This window comes from Rattus norvegicus, chromosome Y (genome assembly GCF_021556685.1).
Source record: "Rattus norvegicus strain SHRSP/BbbUtx chromosome Y, alternate assembly SHRSP_T2T, whole genome shotgun sequence".
Taxonomy (NCBI): domain Eukaryota; kingdom Metazoa; phylum Chordata; class Mammalia; order Rodentia; family Muridae; genus Rattus; species Rattus norvegicus.
The window spans coordinates 42,659,416-42,678,166 of record NC_141555.1 but is presented as its reverse complement, the minus strand read 5'-3'; positions in this window follow the sequence as shown (position 1 = coordinate 42,678,166).

Here is an 18,751-nt window from a genome sequence, read left to right as displayed (position 1 = left end):
CATATGGGGCAGGTGCTGAATGGGTGTTCCTTCTGTGTCTGTTTTAATCGTTGCCTCTCTATTTCATGCTAAGGGTATTCTTGTTCCCAATTTAAAGAAGGAGTGAAGCATTCACATTTTGATCATCTGTCTTGAGTTTCATTTGTTCTAGGTTTCTAGGGTAATTCAAAAATTTGAGCTAATAGCCACTTATCAAGGAGTGCATACCATGTGTGTTTTTCTGTGATTGGTTTACCTCACTCAGGATGATATTTTCCAATTCCAACCATTTGCCTATGAATTTCATAAAGTCATTGTTTTTGATACCTGAGTAATATTCCATTGTGTAGATGTACCACATTTTCTGAATCCATTCCTCTTTTGAAGGGCATCTGGGTTCTTTCCAGCTTCTGGCTATTATAAATAAATCTGCGATGAACATAGTGGAGCACATGTTGGAGCATCTTTTGGGTATACGCCAAAGAGAGGTATAGCTGGATCTTCAGGTAGTTCAATGTCCAATTTTCTGAGGAACCTCCAGACTGATTTCCAGAATGGTTGTACCAGTTTGCAATCCCACCAACAATGGAGGAGTGTTCTTCTTTCTCTGCATCCTTGCCAGTATCTGCTGTCACCTCAGTTTTTGAACTTAGCCATTCTCACTGGTGTGAGGTGAAATCTCAGGATTGTTTTGATTTGCATTTCTCTTATAACTTAAGATGTTTAAGATTTCTTTAGGTGTTTCTCAGCCATTCGGTATTCCTCAGCTGTGAATTCTTTGTTTAGCTCTGAACCCCATTTTTAATAGGGTTATTTGACTCCCTTCGGTCTAACTTCAAGAGTTCTTTGTATATTTTAGATATAAAACCTCTATCTGTTATAGGATTGGTAAAGAACTTTTCCCAATCTGTTGGTTGCCATTTTGTCCTAACCACAGTGTCCTTTGCCTTACAGAAGCTTTGCAGTTTTATTAGATCCCATTTGTCGGTTCTTGATCTTAGAGCATAAGCCATTGGTGTTTTTTTCAGGAAATTTTTTCCAGTTTCCATGTGTTCCAGATGGTTCCCTAGTGTTTCTTCTACTAGTTTGAGTGTATCTGGTTTGATGTGGAGGTCCTTGATCCACTTGAACTTAAGCTTTGTACAGGGTGAAAGGCATGGATCTATCTGCCTTCTTCTAGATGTTGACCTCCAGTTGATCCAGCACCATTTGCTGAAAATGATATTTTTTTTCCATTTGATGATTTTGGCTCCTTTGTCAAAATCAAGTGCCCATAGGTGTGTGGGTTCATTTCTGGGTCTTCAATTCTGTTCCATTGGTCTATCTGTCTGTCTCAGTACCAATACTATGCAGTTTTTTATCACTATTGCTCTGTAATCCTGCTTGAGTTGAAGGATAGTGATTCCCCCTGAAGTCCTTTTATTGTTGAGGATAGTTTTAGCTATCCTTTTTTTTTTTTTGTTATTTCAGATGAATTTGAAAATTATTCTGTCTTACACTTTGTAGAATTGGATTGGTATTTTGATGGGGATTGCATTGAATCTGTAGATCGCTTTTGGTAAAATGTCCATTTTTACTATATTAATCCAGCCATTCCATGAGCATGGGAGATCTTTCCATTCATTTCTATTCTTTCCAGGACTTTTATCATGAAGGGGTGTTGGATTTTTTCAAATGCTTTCTCCGCATCTAATGAAATGATCATGTGGTTATGTTCTTTCAGTTTGTTTGTATAATGGATCACGTTGATGGTTTTCCATATATTAAACCATCTTTACATGACTGGGATGAAGTCAACTTGATCATGGTGGAAGATTGTTTTGATGTGCTCTTGGATTCGATTTGCCAGAATTGTAATGACTATTTTTGCGTCGATATTTGTAAGCGAAATTGGTCTGAAGTTCTCTTTCATTTTGGGTCTTTGTGCGGTTTAGGTATAAGAGTAATTGTGGCTTCATAGAAGGAATTCGAAAGTTCTTCATTTTTTTTTCAATTTTGTGGAGTAGTTTGGATAGTATTGGCATGAGGTCTTCTATGAAGGTCTGATAGAATTCTGCACTAAACCCATCTGGATCTGAGCTCTTTTTCGTTGGGAGACCTTCAATGACTGCTTGTATTTCCTTCGGAGTTATGGGGCTGTTTAACTAGTTTATCTCTTCCTGATTTAACTTCGGTTCTTGGTATCTTTCTAGGAAATTGTCCATTTCCTGCAATTTTCAAATTTTGTTGAATATAGGCTTTTATAGTAAGATCTGATGATTTTTGAATGTCCTCTTAATCTGTAGTTATGTCTCTCTTTTCATTTCTGATTTTGTTAATTTATATACAATCTCTGTGACCTCTAGTAATTCTGGCTAAGGGTTTATCTATCTTGTTGATTTTTCTCAAAGAACCAACTTTTGGTTCTGCTGATTCTTTCTATGGTCCTTTTTGTTTCTACCTGGCTGTTTTCACATCTGAGTTTCATTATTTCCTGTCTTCTACTCCTCCTGTGTGTATTTGCTTCTTTTTGTTCTAGAGCTTTTAGGTGTGCTGTCACGCTGGCTACATATGCTATCTTGTTTCTTTTTGAAGGCACTCAGAGCTATGAGTTTTCCTCTGAGGACAGCTTTCATTGTGTCCCATAAGTTTGGGTATGTTGTATGCTAATTTTCATTAAATTCTAAGAAGTCTTTAAATTCTTTATTTCTTCCTTGACCAGGTTATCGTTGAGTAAAGCAATGTTCAACTTCCACGTATATGTGGGCATTCTTCCCTTATTGTTATTGAAGACCGGCTTTAGGTTGTGGGGGTTTGATAGCACGCATGTGATTATTTCCATCTTTCTGTACCTGTTGAGGCCCATTTTTTGACCAATTATATGGTCAATTTTGTAGAAAGTACCATGAGGAGCTGAGAGGAATGTGTATCCTTTTGCTTTAGGATAGAATGCTCTATAAATATCAGTTAAGTACATTTGGTTCATGACTTCTCTTAGTCTGTCTATGTCTCTGTTTATTTCTGTTTCCATGATCTGTCCATTGATGAGAGTGGGGTGATGAAATCTCCTACTATTATTGTGTGAGGTGCAATGTGTGTTTTGAGCTTTAGTTAGGTTTCCTTTACGTATGTAGGTGCCCTTGTATTAGGGTCATACATATGTAGGATTGAGAGTTCATCTTCGTGGATTTTTCCTTTGATGGATATGAAGTGTCCTTCCTTATCTTTTTTGATGACTTTTAGTTGAAAATTGATTTGATTTGATATTAGAATGGCAATTCCAGCTTGCTTCTTCTGACCATTTGCTTGGAAAATTGATTTCCAGCCTTTCACTCTGAGGTAGTGTCTGTCTATGTCTCTGGGGTGTGTTTCCTGTAGTCAGAAGAAAGCAGGGTCCTCATTGCATATCCAGTTTGTTAATCTATGTCTTTTTATTGGGGGAGTTGAGACCATTTATGTTGAGAGATATTAAGGAATAGTGATTATTGATTCCTGTTATATTCATTTTTGGATATGAGGTTATGTTTGTGTACTTTACTTCTCTTTGTTTTGTTGCCAAGATTAGTTTCCTGTTTTTTCTAGGGTGTAGCTTGCCTCCTTAGGTTGGTCTTTACCATTTATTATCCTTTGTAGTGCTGGATTTGTTGAAACATATTATGTAAATTTGGTTTTGTCATGTAATGTCTTGATTTCTCCATCTATGATAATTGAGAGTTTTGCAGGATACAGTAACCTGGGCTGGCATTTGTGTTCTCTTTACATCAGTATGGCATCTGTCCAGGATCTTCTGGCTTTCATAGTCTCTGGCAAAAAGTCTGGTGTGATTCTGATAGATCTGCCTTTATATGTTACTTGACCTTTTTCCCTTACTGCTTTTAATATTCTTTCTTTATTTTGTGCACTTGGTGTTTTGACTATTATGTGTCGGGAGGTGTTTCTTTTCTGGTCCAATCTATTTGGAGTTCTGTAGGTTTCTTGTATGCCTATGGTTATCTCTGTTTTTAGATTAGGGAAGTTTTCTTCTATGATTTAGTGGATGATATTTACTGGTCCTTTGAGGTGGGAGTTTTCACTCTCTTCTATACCTATTATCCTTAGGTTTGATCTTCTCATTGAGTCCTGGATTTCCTGTATGTTTTGGAAAAGTAGCTTTTTCTGCTTTACATTACCTTTGAAAGTTGAATCAATGATTTCTATGGAATCTTCTGCTCCTGAGATTCTCTCTTCTATCTCTTGTATTCTGTTGGTGATGCTTCTATCTATGGGTACTTGTCTCTTCCTTTGGTTTTCTATAGCCAGGGTTGTTTCCCTTTGTTCTTTCTTGATTGCCTCTATTTCCATTTTTAATTCATTCAATTGTTTTATTGTGTTTTGCTGGAATTCTTTCAGAGATTTTTGTGATTCCTCTCTATAGGCTTCTACTTGTTTATTTATGTTTTCCTGGAATTCTTTCAGGGATTTTTGCTGATTCCTCTCTGTAGGCTTCTACTTGTTTATTTATGTTTCTCTAAGGTAGTTCTTCATGTATTTCTTGAAGTACTCCATCATCATGATAAAATATGATTGTGAAACTAGATCTTGCTTTTCTGGTGTGTTTGGGTATACTGTGTTTGCTTTGGTGGGAGAATTGGGCTCCAATGATGCCATGTCGTCTTAGTTTCTGTTGCTTGGGTTCCTGTGCTTGCCTCTCGCCATAAGATTATCTCTAATGTTACTTTGTTCTGCTATTTCTTACAGTGGCTAGACTCTCTTATATAAGTCTGTGTATCAAGAGTTCTGTAGGCCTGTTTTCCTGATTTCTTTCAGCCAGTTATGGGGACATAGTGTTCTGCTTTCGGGCGTGTAGTTTTTCCTATCTACCGGTCTTCAGCTGTTCCTGTGGGCCTGTGTCTTGAGTTCACCAGGCAGGTCGCATGGAGCTGGAAGGTTTGTCTTACCTGAGGTTCCAAGTATCTTGTTTGCTTGTGGGGTGTTGCTTATGAGCTCTCCGTGGTGGCAGCAATCAGGAAGAACTGTGCTGCCCTTTCTGGGAGCTTTCATGCACCAGGGTTCAAGATGGGGTTTGGTGTTTTCCTCTGGAGTCAGAGATGTGGGCCGAGTGTAGACTCTTCTGGTTTCCCAGGCGTGTCTGCCTCTCTGAAGGTTTAGCTCTCCCTCCCATGGGATTTGGGTGCAGAGAAATGTTTATGTGGTCAGTCCCTTCAGGATCCGGCTGTGTCTCAGATGCAGCAGATTTCCTGGTCCTGTGCCCTTATCCAAGGGAACCCATGGGCCGTATACACTTTCCTCTTGGGCCAGCGATGAGGGCAGGGGTGGACAGTGGTGGTGGTCTCTTCTGCTCTGCAGTCTCAGGAGTGCCCACCACTCTCGGCAGTGAGCTCTCTCTCCCACGGGGTTTGGGAGCAGTGAGCTGGAGGCAGGGAGTGTGAGATAGGGACCCCTGGTCTCATTTCCCATTTTTGATACTGGCACAAATATTAGAGTTTGGCATTAATTTGTTTGGTCTCTTTTGCTGTGTTTACCCGATATGTCCCATTTTTATGACTTATTTAAATAAAACTGTATTTTACAATTTAAAGGAATATAGTAGGAAAAACACTGACATCATTTGTGATTCAAAGATACTAAAATTTTACTATATTTCCCTTTATGAAAAGTTAGACAACTCCTTGAAGAAACTCTGATAGGTAATATCAAAATATGTTCATAGGAATGGTATATCAAATACTTTTTTTAATAGCGTCAATCAGGAAATGGTTTTCATATTTATGCACTATGGTACTTGATTATGGAAGAAACTGAATGTTCTTAGATTTCGTAATAATGTATATAAATCATTAATTCTAAATGTTTGTTGACAGGAGGCAGTTATCAACGAATATATATTGTGGCACACGTTTCTAATATAAATAGAGCAAATTAAATATATAATTTATGACCTACAGGTGAGCAAAAGAAAGATATATCATTGATTCTACCTACAGTTCGGTGTTAAGATATGATTCATGAATCCGTGTATTTTTTATAGACATCTGATAAGATAAAATTAGTGTGAAAAAAGCTAAAACTGCAATTAGCAGGTTTGATCTAGTATACATATTTAAAAATTGCTTTTGAAAAAATACACAGGAAATATTTTCAAGGTTATATATATACAGCATATACAAAAATACACTGCGTCCATAAATTATCAATACCATTCAAGCAACTTTCTCTGGTCTTACTAGATTTGAATTATTAAATATACATATATATGTATGTATGTATATACACACAGGCACACTCACACACACAAAGAAACACACACAATACTTCTAAAAATTTAAAACAAATTAGTAAATAATAATCATTCAGAGAAAAATAATGAAAAAGGATGATCTAAATTTCCAGTATAATGTACTCCCAAAAGTGTAATTTCTAGCATATAAAACATTGCCTTATAATTTTTAGAAAAATACGTATGGGGCCAATATATGTAATCAGATCTCATTGTGACTTATTACTCAGAATTAAAGTAGAAATTTAAATGGTGTGGGAAAAATATTAAATAACAAGATTTAGCTATACTTTTTCAATTATACAAAAAAATCTGAGATACAGTGAAATGACACAAAATGTAAAATTGCTTTCTATTAAGCATTGATATCTAAGTTTACTCTTCATTATATATATATAAATATATATATATATATATATATATATATATATATATATATATATATATATATATTAGACAGAGAGAACTAAATCTCACAAGTTGTTTCCTGATTTAAATACAATTTTCTTGGCTTGTAAATATACCCAAAACCAATCAAAACAATGAAACTGGATAGATGCTGTGTTATAACCAGTAAAAGACATTTTGTTTATTTGTTAAGCATGAATTTATTTTTGTAGTATATCTTCCCAGGTTTCTGTTGGGTATTTTATAAATCGTAACTTTGGTATGGTCGGTGGTTAAATTTAACTGAACATTGCTGAATATGACAATATAATAGAAATGGATCCTTGGGGCAGAGAATACCTTTGGGTTCAACCTGGTTATAATGAAACGGCGTTCACAGTGTGCAAAACCAAACACAAGGTAAGGAACTATGGCTTCAGGTACAAAGCTCTTTATGAGATTTCTCTTTGTAATATTGGAAGAATTGTTACATGATATCATGAGATTGTGCAGTGAGAAGGCCTTTTCTTTATTCCTGTAATGAAAGCAAATATTTGTTGTTTTCAGTTCCCTCAGAGAGTGTGCTAGGTTACTAGATCAATCAGGAACTCGGGATGAAGGTCTTAGATGTGCAAAATATTATGTCGGTATTGGTTTTCTTCTAGGTACTTCTAGGGAAGTGACTTCATAAGACTTGAATATAATCAAATAAGACCTTGTTAAAGATTTAGAAAGCACTGGGTGTTGTGGCACAGGCCTTTTCTCTTACCACTGAGGAGGCAGAAGCAGGCAGAAGAACTCTAAGTTCAAGTTCAGCTTGGCCTACAGATAAAGAGATAGAGAGAGTTCTGGTACTGCCAGGGATATAAAAGAAACACTGTCTTTAATAAGTACAATTTTAAGTTCTGTAGTATACAAAGAAAAAAATATCATTTTATTTTAGTAAGGTGTTAATAATTTTATCTTGAGTCTAATATAATATTTTATCTATAAAATAATGTGAAGGCACTGAAAATGTATGAAAAGATGTTTTCCATCACTATTCTCCTTAAACTACATGTTGAATTTTTATTAAATAAACCTATGTAAATATAATTTGAAGGCTTTTCTGTGACTAACTAAAGGCCTTTTACATTGTTAATTAAGAATGGTAGATTTCAGGCCAATCTTGAAAGGTCATCACTAAGGTGTAGATGTATATTAAGCATACAAAATCTAATCTAAAATGTTGCACAATAAAGAATGAGAACCTTTAATTGGTTTTCCTCTAAAGTATACAGCTTCTTTTTGTTGAAGTGTAGATCTGATGATTTGAACAAATTTTGTGAGAAATACAACATGCTCTGAGAAGATAAGAAACAGAGAAAGATAAGGAAAAAGCCTGCTATGGGACAACGAACTGGGAGAGAGTATTCTATGGAATATATAGGACAATAAATTTGACTCTTCTGATATTGTTCAGGTGGGGACTTCATTATGCATATCTATGTACCTAGAAAATTTTTCTTTTACATCTTAAGATTTTATGGTTGCTCTGAAACCTCTGTCTTTTGTATTTAGGTCTTAGCATGTTTACATGATAATTTTGAAATATTAGTGTTATTATCAAAACCCGTACTTTGTACATACTTTTTAAGCAACAAAATAGATACATGTCTGCTTGGCTTTATGAAGAAAGTTACAATGATATATATGAATATATATTTCTCATATATACATTCTATTCATGTACCATGTGTGTGATGAAACCTTAGCAGATAGGAATGCATAGTAACCATCTTGCTAGAGTTTGAGGATTTTATTGTATCTCGTTCGACATGTGTATTTCTATTTAAATGCTAACTCTTTTCTAAGTCTCTTCGTTTAACTGGAGAGGTTTTCAATAACTCCTAGTCTGCTGTTTATTCATATAACAGGTCTTTGGTTTTCTTATTGAATTTTATTCCAGCAACTTCTTAATGTGCTTTATTTTGAAGAAAAATTAAATATATTTTAAATATCAAATTTTTTTATAAAAAGATTAAATTTTAAAATTTTACAGGAAATATCACTTACTAATATTCTCATTTTTAATTATTATAAAATATTATGATTACAATAACCTTTATCATCATACACATCTCTTGTTAATATAAACACAAATATGTTATTATTTTTATCTTTGAAATTTTCTTTTAATTTGTCAGTAATAAATCTTGACTTCTGTATCTGAGCTTTCTCATCGTTATTCATAAAGAAATATATTGCTTTTTTATTGAGAATAATAAGGAATGTTCATTGATAGGTAGATAGGCAAGATTAACACAATATACACAATGGTATTTCATTCACCCCTAGGAAAATTAAACTATGATGGTTTCAGGAAAATAGATGTAACTAGAAAATATAGCGAGTAAGGTAACAAAGACTCAGAACAGCAAATACCATGTATTCTTTCTCATGTTGATAATAGAATCTAATTTTCATATACTTGTATTTATGTGAAGCTGTTAGTGGTTTGCGTTCATTAAATGCTATGGGTCTCATGAAATTAGAAAGTAGGGTTTTAAACAGTATTGGTTGGACGATATTGAACATGTGGGATATGAATGTAAAGTAAGAATAACACAGAATACTGCAAGTGTTAGGGACATAGTGGGGTTGGGAAAAAGGACTGAGGAAGGAAGGATGAAGTTGAATATCTACAAACATGACATAAGGCAACCTGTTACTTTATAGGCTAGGTTAAAATAAATATTATAATTTAAAACTGATACCTTAATTTTTTTCTTTTTCTTTTTTTTTCAGGGCTGGGATAATACCTTAATGTTTAATGCAATAAACAACATGTTTGAGGACAAATGCCAGCCAGTGATATCAAAACAATATATTTATCTTATTTGATCTTAGTCAAACTATCCATAATTATTTGTTAAAAACATCACATAACTGCCAAATTTGGTGTCATTTAAATAATAGCCTGTGAGGTAATACGTAAGGTAGTAGAGTATTATTATTATAAGCATATCAACTGGTAAAATCTGTTATGTGATCTATGTTTTAAGTTGCTTTTTGCTTAATTTTTGCCCATCCTGACATTCACTCATACTGAACTATAATTTTCAATGTTGATATACTAATATAAAAATATGGTTCTGCAGGGTGGTTGAAATTGGTCAACTATAAGTTCATAATTTCCATAAACTACAGGATACCCTCCACAAAGCTCATAGATCCAAAGAAGATAAACAAGAAAAAAGGCTCAAGTGCAGACACTTGACTCTCATTTACACTGGGGAATAAAATAGTCTTGGAGGGAGATTGAGGGAAGGAACTGGATAGGAGATGGAAGGGAGAAGAGAATGGATTACGTGTGGGAAGGGACAGGATATATGGCCAGATAGTCATGAGAAGGAAAGGAAATCTTGAACTTATAGAGATGAGGATGTAGGGGAAATCTCCAGTATGAGAAAGAGTCCTGGGATAATGGAGGTAACCACGAATTAATGGAGGTTTCCTAAGCGGTGACTTACATTGGTGATATGGAACATGAGGAGGTCAACTCCTGTAGCCAGGAAGGACCACCAGTGGAGGATTAAAGAAACAATTACACCCACAAAGCATTCTACGCAAAATTTGTCAAGTCTAAAAGAAAATAAGGGACTGAGTGAATTGCCAGTGCAAATTGAGATCCATCCCATGGGCAAGCACCAATTCATGACATTATTAATGTTGCTCTGTTACATTCAAAGATGTACTGAGAGACTCCACCCAGCAGCTGATTCAGGCAGATACCGACACCTACAGCCAAACAGTGGATGGAGCTTGAGGACAGTTTGGTGGCAAAAAAAGCAATACGAACTGCACAGGAAGACCAACAATGTCAACTAACCTAGACCCCAGGGAACTCTTAGAGACTGAGTGCCCAACCAAAGATCATGCACAGGCTGAATCTGAGCCCTAGTGCATATGTAGCAGACATGTAGATCAATCTTCATGTGGGTTCCGCAAAAATTTGAGTGTGTGATGTCCTGTTGTAGTCAAGTTGTAGCCTGACTGAGGAATCTGTTCCCAAACAGAGTTACCTTATCTGGCTGCAGTTGGAGAGGATGTGCCTAATCCTGAAGAGACTTGATGTTTCAGAGTTGGGGCCATATCTAGGCATGTCATCATCTTGGGAGAGAAGAGGATTGGGTCAGAGAGTCTGGGAGAAAGGGGCAATAGAGGGGGCAACATTTGGTATGTAAATTAAAAAACCTAATTAGTAAATTTGCTATTTCTTTAACAGTAATCTACTTGATTACAGTCTCACTGTACATTATTACTGTGCTCTTAAATCCAATCTCTAATTGTGGACTTCTATTTGGATAGATGTTTAGCTTCACTCTCCTTACCACCTGATTTCAAAAATAGGTGGTTGGGAATTCAATTTTCTTCAGAAGACAGGCATAGATGTATCATAAACTAGGAGAGTAGGCAATTGAAATATGACTGAGTATTGAGTATTGAGCTATAGTAGGGAACATAAAAGTAATTTCCGATTTAATAACATGCTTCTTGTCCTGAACAAATACAGGAACGGAGGATTCCATATATTTAACATATATCATAGTTTTGGTCTTATATTTTCCTATCCTTCAACTCCATATGTGTATATATATATATATATATATATATATATATATATATATATATGTATGGATATATATATATAGATAGATAGATAGATAGATATAGATATATATAGATATATATGCATGAACATCGCTTGAAACTTATCAGAAGAATCAATGCAATGATGTTGCAATTTACCTTATCATAAAAGAATGTGTTTTGCCAACCTTTATCTGACATAGGGATCATATCCATAACATAAGACCCAACATATCTTATTCTTCAGAAATATGTTACATATTTGAATAAATGCTTAAATAATTGCACAATAATTATCAAAAAGTACATGAAAAATACTAAACCCACAAACCATTGTTAAAGTTTAAATGCAAGTGTCAATACTTATACTGCGTTGCTCGAATAAAGGACCCCTGGTATACAGTTGCGTGGACTAAATTTTAATATCGCTCTTATAGAAATTGATTTAGAAATTAAAAACTGAAATCACTTGTGATTCAATAGTTCCATTGAAGGAATATGTACCTGAAGGAATCTACCTGTATATTCCTGTGATACCTTCATTAAATGAGTTTATCTTCTAACTTTTCACAAGATCCATGTTACAAAATTGGATGAATAACATATACGGACACTAGATCTTTATTTATAAACGAAAGAGTAAAATTACATCATTGGGGCAGATATTGATGAAGCTAGATATCATTGTCCCAATTTAAAAAACAGAACTGTGAGGACAAATATCTAAATCTTATGAAAATAGGCAACTACTATTTGTTTGATTTTTAAGCCTCTTCTACAGAAGGAAAGTCAGATGTCATATTATAAACACAGTCAAATTTTCCCATGGCTCCGATGGCCATAGAGAAGATCCTACTATTCCTGTTTTGCTAAATGGCCATTTTGTCAAACTGCCTTCCAATTCTTACTATTTTTGTCCATACTTTACTGCTTTCATGAGCTGTGGTCAGAGAAATGTATAGTTCCACTGTGCAGCAATTGCTGTAGATCTGTGTAACTGGTATAAGTGCTAAGACCATGAGAAGAAGAATGCTGAGCATAAGGCTGGGGAAACATTGCAGAAAAGGTGAAGGCAGAATATGAGTAGAGGGAGGATGCAATCGTGACTTCTGGACATGACACAGTTATTGGATGTACGGACTCACTGCCTCTACACTCATATGCACATGTACATGATTAAGACCACAATATTAGGGAACTTCCCAGTAGGCAGTACTCAGTGAAGCAATGGATTATAAAGAAAAGAGAAAAGGAAAATAAAAAGAACATGAAACTGGAAAGAGAATGTATCTGGAAAGAGAAGAACAGAGTACAGTATAGGTGTGATCAAGGTACATTGTATGTATGTATGAAGAATAAATAAAAATTCTAAAATAAGAAAAATTATGAAAATCTATTAAGAATATTTGTGTCCTCTGCAAGTCACTTTTCCCCCCTAAAAGTAGAATAGAGTATCCTAACTTTTGGTAAGTTGCAGGAAAGTCAATGAAAAAGGTAGTTACATTAGTTCAGTGCATGATGTCTTCATTATGGAAATATCAACTGAGGGTCATTAATCTGTACAGTTAAATTATATCACCTGTTCCAATAAAGTAAAATTAAACACTGTGTAATGATCCTCCAAAATGAAACTGCACACTAGAGAGTTAAATGCAGCCTGAAAACTGCCCTCTTCTTAACCTCAACCATTATAATCTTTGAAACTCTGAATACATATGAATAAAAAAGGTCTAACCTGATACACAGCATTTACTATGGTGTCTTTGTGACTTATATGGCAAGACATTCAGGTTTGCACATTGCCTTCATTATGTCAATCATTTTAAAAATCCTAGGACACCAAGATCTAAAATCCATGGGCTTTGGTCCTGACAGCCATGGATTGCACTCTGTCCATGATAACTTTATGTATATTAGTTAAACTCTGACAAGCAATCTGCTGCCTCACAAAATTAAATTGAATCATTGCTTTGGTTATGATAATGATTTCTTGTAGAATAGTTATAATTATCTCGTGAAAAAATTTACTTTCTCTTCTGGTGCTTTGTGGGCTATTGATGAGCTTAAACCTCTTCCTTCCCAACATAGCACTTACTATAGATTATTTTTCACTGTTGATCTTAGATATACTAAAGATAGGAAAAACACTGAAAATAGTATGGACTTTGTTTTCTGTCCCAATATTTCTTTTTTGACTTCATCATCTTCATCACCACCACCACTAACAGCACCATCATCAATGCCATCATCTAATTTACATGAAACTGAATTTGAAATTTTGTTACACCAACAATGAAATGAGAAGTATTCTGCTTGAAGAAGAGATATTGATGAAGATGACCTCCTGTGCAGTAATTTTAGTGTTATACAGACATTGCCAAAATTGCTTCAGATGATTGATTGAAATGCTAGCACTCTTTACAACAGGTTTTGAGGGTCCCTTAGTGAGAGAATGGTCATTTACAGCAAGATGTTCATTAACAGGGTTTGATTTGACCCATCTAACAACAAAGTGAAATTGTTCCAGAAATAAAATAGTGCCTCTCCAGAAACAGCTTTTAACCACTAATACACATCTACTTCTATTTCTTAATTGTCATGTTGACATGTTCTTAGGATACAATATATTCTGATGTATTAATGGTATTTTAGTATTATTTGAGTTTATTGTGAAATTTCAATGGAACATACCTGTTCCATGATTGTATCACATACAAGTTTTAATTTGATCCTGAAGAGTTTCATGATAACTAAAGTATGAAAAAACTATATCTTCCCAATGAAAATTTGTAACATCCATCATGAGAAATACCCACTGTACCTCATTGGCTTGATGTCTCTGAAAGCATTTAAAGACTCTCCTACTGCATTACTTTAAGCGTGCAGAAGGTTCACTCACGTAGTTGCAATTCCATGTTGGCAGTAAACAAATCACTTTCTGTGAGTTGGAAGGTGATTAAAACTTTTGATAGGAAACTAGTTAGGACTTTGAGGAAAGGGAGCAGACAGGCCATAGAAAGTATCGATTTAAAATTCTTTTCTTAAAATTATAGACTTTTTTATGCAATATATTTTATTACGGTTTCTCTTCCCTCTATTTCTCCCCCTTATTTTATACCTCGCTTGCCACCTGTATCTACACTCCTTCTGAATCTCAGTAGAAAACAGCAGTCATCTAAGCAATAAAAATAACATAAAAGTTAATGAACTGGAATAGAACAGAACAAGCAGATAGAAAAGAGCCAGTAAAAGGCACAAGAATCAGGTACAGACACAGAGACCCAGACTTCCATTCACATACTGGAGAATTCCATGGAAACATAAAACATAAACCAGGAAACAATATATACAAAATATATACAAAAACATACCGAATAGCAATTAATAGATAATTAAACAAATTAAAAAGGAAATAGAAATTGTGAAGAAAAAGTCCTATCCATTATGAGACAAGGATTCTCCAAAGATGATGAGTTCCTTTAGTGCTTTATATGCATTATACCCTTAAAATTAGTTTGTGTATGCAGTGAGAGTCCTTTGGAGAAAAGTAAGTTTTCATTTTCAAATGATTACCGATTGGAGATAATTTCTGGTTTAGAGAATAAGTTGATGTTCAGGGCTTGGCTTCTTTCAAGGGCTAATTAATAGGTAACAAGATCTGTGAGGTGCTGTCTTCTGAGCATTATTCAGTTTTTACTCAGGGAGTCGCAATAGTTACATCTATGTGAACAGACCCTAAATTATATTGACCCTGCTTATAAAAAGTAACTAAGGGCAGTGCTGGAAAATAAAAAAAAAAAAAGATGTAGCCATTGGTGTCTTACTAGTGGGTTAAATGTATAGCTTCACACCCATGTTCACCGAAAAGGCTCAGTTATATCCAGGGGGTCATGAAACAAAATATAAAGAGAGGCACCTGGGGAGGATGAGGTTGAGAGTGTAGAGGGCTTCCATACATGTGTTGTACATGTATGGAATTGTCAAAGAATAACTTGCTTCTTAAAACTTCTAAATGTAACCTCCAAGAAAATTTGGGAGATATTCTGTCAAGACTGCTCTATTTGTTTTAAAATTGGGTCTCATTGTGTAGCTCAAATTACCCTAGAACTCCCAGTGTTCTGTCTCCTGCATCCCATGCTCTTGTAGGAGGTTTACTCAACATTGACAAAATTATATAATATATGTAAATCTTCTGTTTTTGAAGTTTGATTACATAATGCAATATTCAGTCATTTGTTTTTCATTTTACAGTATATCTTGAATACATGTGCATGGGGAATTTCTTCATGGAATATCATGCATTTAATAAATGGTAGTATACTCATTTCTTTAAATAATAACCTAATTGCGCCATTCAGATTATTTTCATTTTCATTAACTAAAGTTCGCTACAGAAAATCAGCATGGACACTTACTCAGGCACTGTACTCAAAGGTGATTATTTACATTATATTTTGTATAAATTACAAAACACATAGTTGGAATGATGTCAAGGCTGTTAAGTAATGTAATACTTGTATAAATACTGCCAAATTTCCATCTCAGAAGGCTATAATAAATATATATTGCCATCAATTTTATATGAGAAACCATACTATGCCATTCAAAATTAAATGGTACATGTATTTTAAAAAGGTATAAGTCTCTGACTTCTGTCAATTCTTTAATTAGGGGAAGGATTGAAGAAGTTGAAGGGGTGGGCAACCTCTATAGGAAGACCAGCAGTCTCAACTAATCTGGACCTCTGAGATCTCCCAGACACTGTGCCAGCAACCAGGCCACAAACACAAGCAGGTCTGTTGCCCTGACACATGTAGAACAGAGGACTGCCTTGTCTGGCCTAATCCTTGAGAGACTTTAGGCCCCAGGGATTATGGTGCCTGGCAGGGTCTGGGGAGAATCCTCCCCGGGTCAGTGGAGAAAGAGGAGCAATGGGATGAGAAATTGTGGGAGGGGACATGGCACAATGCCAGGAATGTAAATAAATAAAATAACATTTAAAATAGTTTCACTCATAAATTCAAATGCTGGTTTCTTTTAACATCTACATTGAAATTCAGTCGTGAAGTTTAGCGTTTTTTCTTACTGAAATCTGTAAGCATTAATCCTTAATTGACTCTTCATATTATTTGCGATTTTCTCCATGCTTATTACTTTGCATCAATTGTGTTTGTATATGTAGACTGCTTAGTATTCATAATATGTGCAGAAAACACATTCTTGAATTTTTTTTATTTTAATGATCTGTTATGTGTTAATGTCTATGTATAGATTTGTGCACATGAACACAGGCACTTGGGGAGACCAGAAGAGGTAAGATCCCCTGTACCTGCTTTTACATCTGGTTGCAAGTGGCTTCATGGATGTTGGAAAGTGAACTTGTTTGCTCTTAAGAGCAGTAAGTGCTCTTAACCGCTAAGCTAATACTACACTACTTATTCCATAGTAAAATCAACCTATTTATGATTTTCTCATGTATTTCAGGGTATCTTTTAACTTGAGAAATCTTGCCACATTTTAAGTGCTATGACTACATTCAGGCATTATTTTTTCCAGCTTTCTTTTCTTTATCATCGTAAGATGTGTTGGATTAAATATGTTAATATTGTGCACTAAATCCTTAGAAATTCCCTGTTGGTTGGTACCTCTGCAATGACTATATTAATTTTATAGATTGCAGTTCTCTCTTTCTTTACACAATCCATCTGATGTCTTTTTGCTTTACTATAGAATGAAGTAAAAGCCTTTTAGTTTTTCTTTGAATAGTTAATGTTCTAAAAAAATGTGTTGAATTTTCTATTTTTAGGCCAATACATTATTTCTTTAAAATGTCCTAGAGTTTTGTTTTTTTTTTCTTTTTCTTATTATTACTGTTCTCATTAGTCTCATTATTAATATTCTGTGTAAGCTTTTATGTGTTCTGGTCATGTAGTGATATAGAAGTCTTCCAAATATATATGTGTAGGTATCCAATTTAGGTCCTTGGTCTTTCATGGCATGAAATTTATCTACCTAACCACCTCACTGGAACACACTGTAACACTTTAAGGTGACATACAGCTCCAGGCTGCATTTATATATACAATGTTTTCATCATTTGGCTTTTAATAAATATTTTTGATAATTCTAATATATTTTATTTTCCATGTCCACTTAGTAACTCTAGTACATAAAACAGAGAATATTTCATCGACAAAATCCTGATGCCAATTTTACACAGTGTGACAGCTACCACCTATCATTGACTTTAATCACTCAAAAGGAGTTAGTATTATATTGTTAAATGATATTTCCCCAACACCATGTAAATAGATTTTATTTTGCTTCAATTAATTAAAAGTGCTATAGCAGGAAAATTTTAATTTCCTTTTTTTAGTTAAGAATAAATAACTTTTACATTCACCTGCCTATCAGAATGTAACTATTCTTATACAGGAAGATGTGTCAGGCACAGGTCTATTTTCAAGTATAACATGTAATTACTATCATCAGTCTTGTCAGTTTCAAGTGATTGTTCACATCATGCTTGTAAAACACAATGATCAAATGGCAGGATAACCATAAGGGCACTGCAGTGGTATAAATAGCTTTGTGATAGCCAACATCTCTCTAATTTTGCTTAAGTGCTGTTCAATGAACTTGGATGGTATTGGTAATTTAGACACATATATAAGGCTATTGAAGCTGTGGTTTTGGGGGAGAATGTACAGCCCTTTACTTACTTAAGCCGGTATCATAATTAACAACAATCAAGCCATGTGTCCTTATATACAGAATTAATTACATTCTCTGTACAAAAGATCACAGTAAATATCCCAGTGATTCAAAATTCATGATAGAAATTTCAAGTCCAGCCTCAATGGCTCTATCTACAAAATGACACTTGATTCAAGGCTGAGGAACATTACAGAAGAGGGTGTGAGAAGATTATAAAAGACTAAAGTCTAATGTGAGATGGTTTCTCAAAGTATTAGAAGAATTACACTCATAACCTCTCACTAACATGAATACCTAAACAAAAGCTGAGGAAGAGAGGGAATGGGGAAAAAATAGTTTAGTTTTCCTTCTGTTTCATTTCTTCTCCTTCTTCTTCTTCTTCTTCTTCTTCTTCTTCTTCTTCTTCTTCTTCTTCTTCTTCTTCTTCTTCTTCTTCTTCTTCTTCTTTTTCCTCTTACTCTCTGTCTCTCTCTTTCTCTCTGCCTCTCTCTCTGTATCTCTGTCTCTGTCTCTCTCTCTGTATCTCTGTCTTTCTCTGTCTCTGTCTCTGTCTCTGTCTCTGTCTCTGTCTCTCTCTCTCTCTCTCTCTCTCTCTCTCTCTGTCATTGTTGGGTATTTCCTCTTTACATTTCGAATGATATTCCTTTTCCAGGTTTCCAGTCCATAAGACCCTTAACCCTTCCCCCTATTCTTCTATAAAGGAGTTCACAGCCCCACCCATGCCCTCCCCATGCCTCCCCACATTCCCCTACACTGTGGGTCCAATTTTGGCAGAAACAA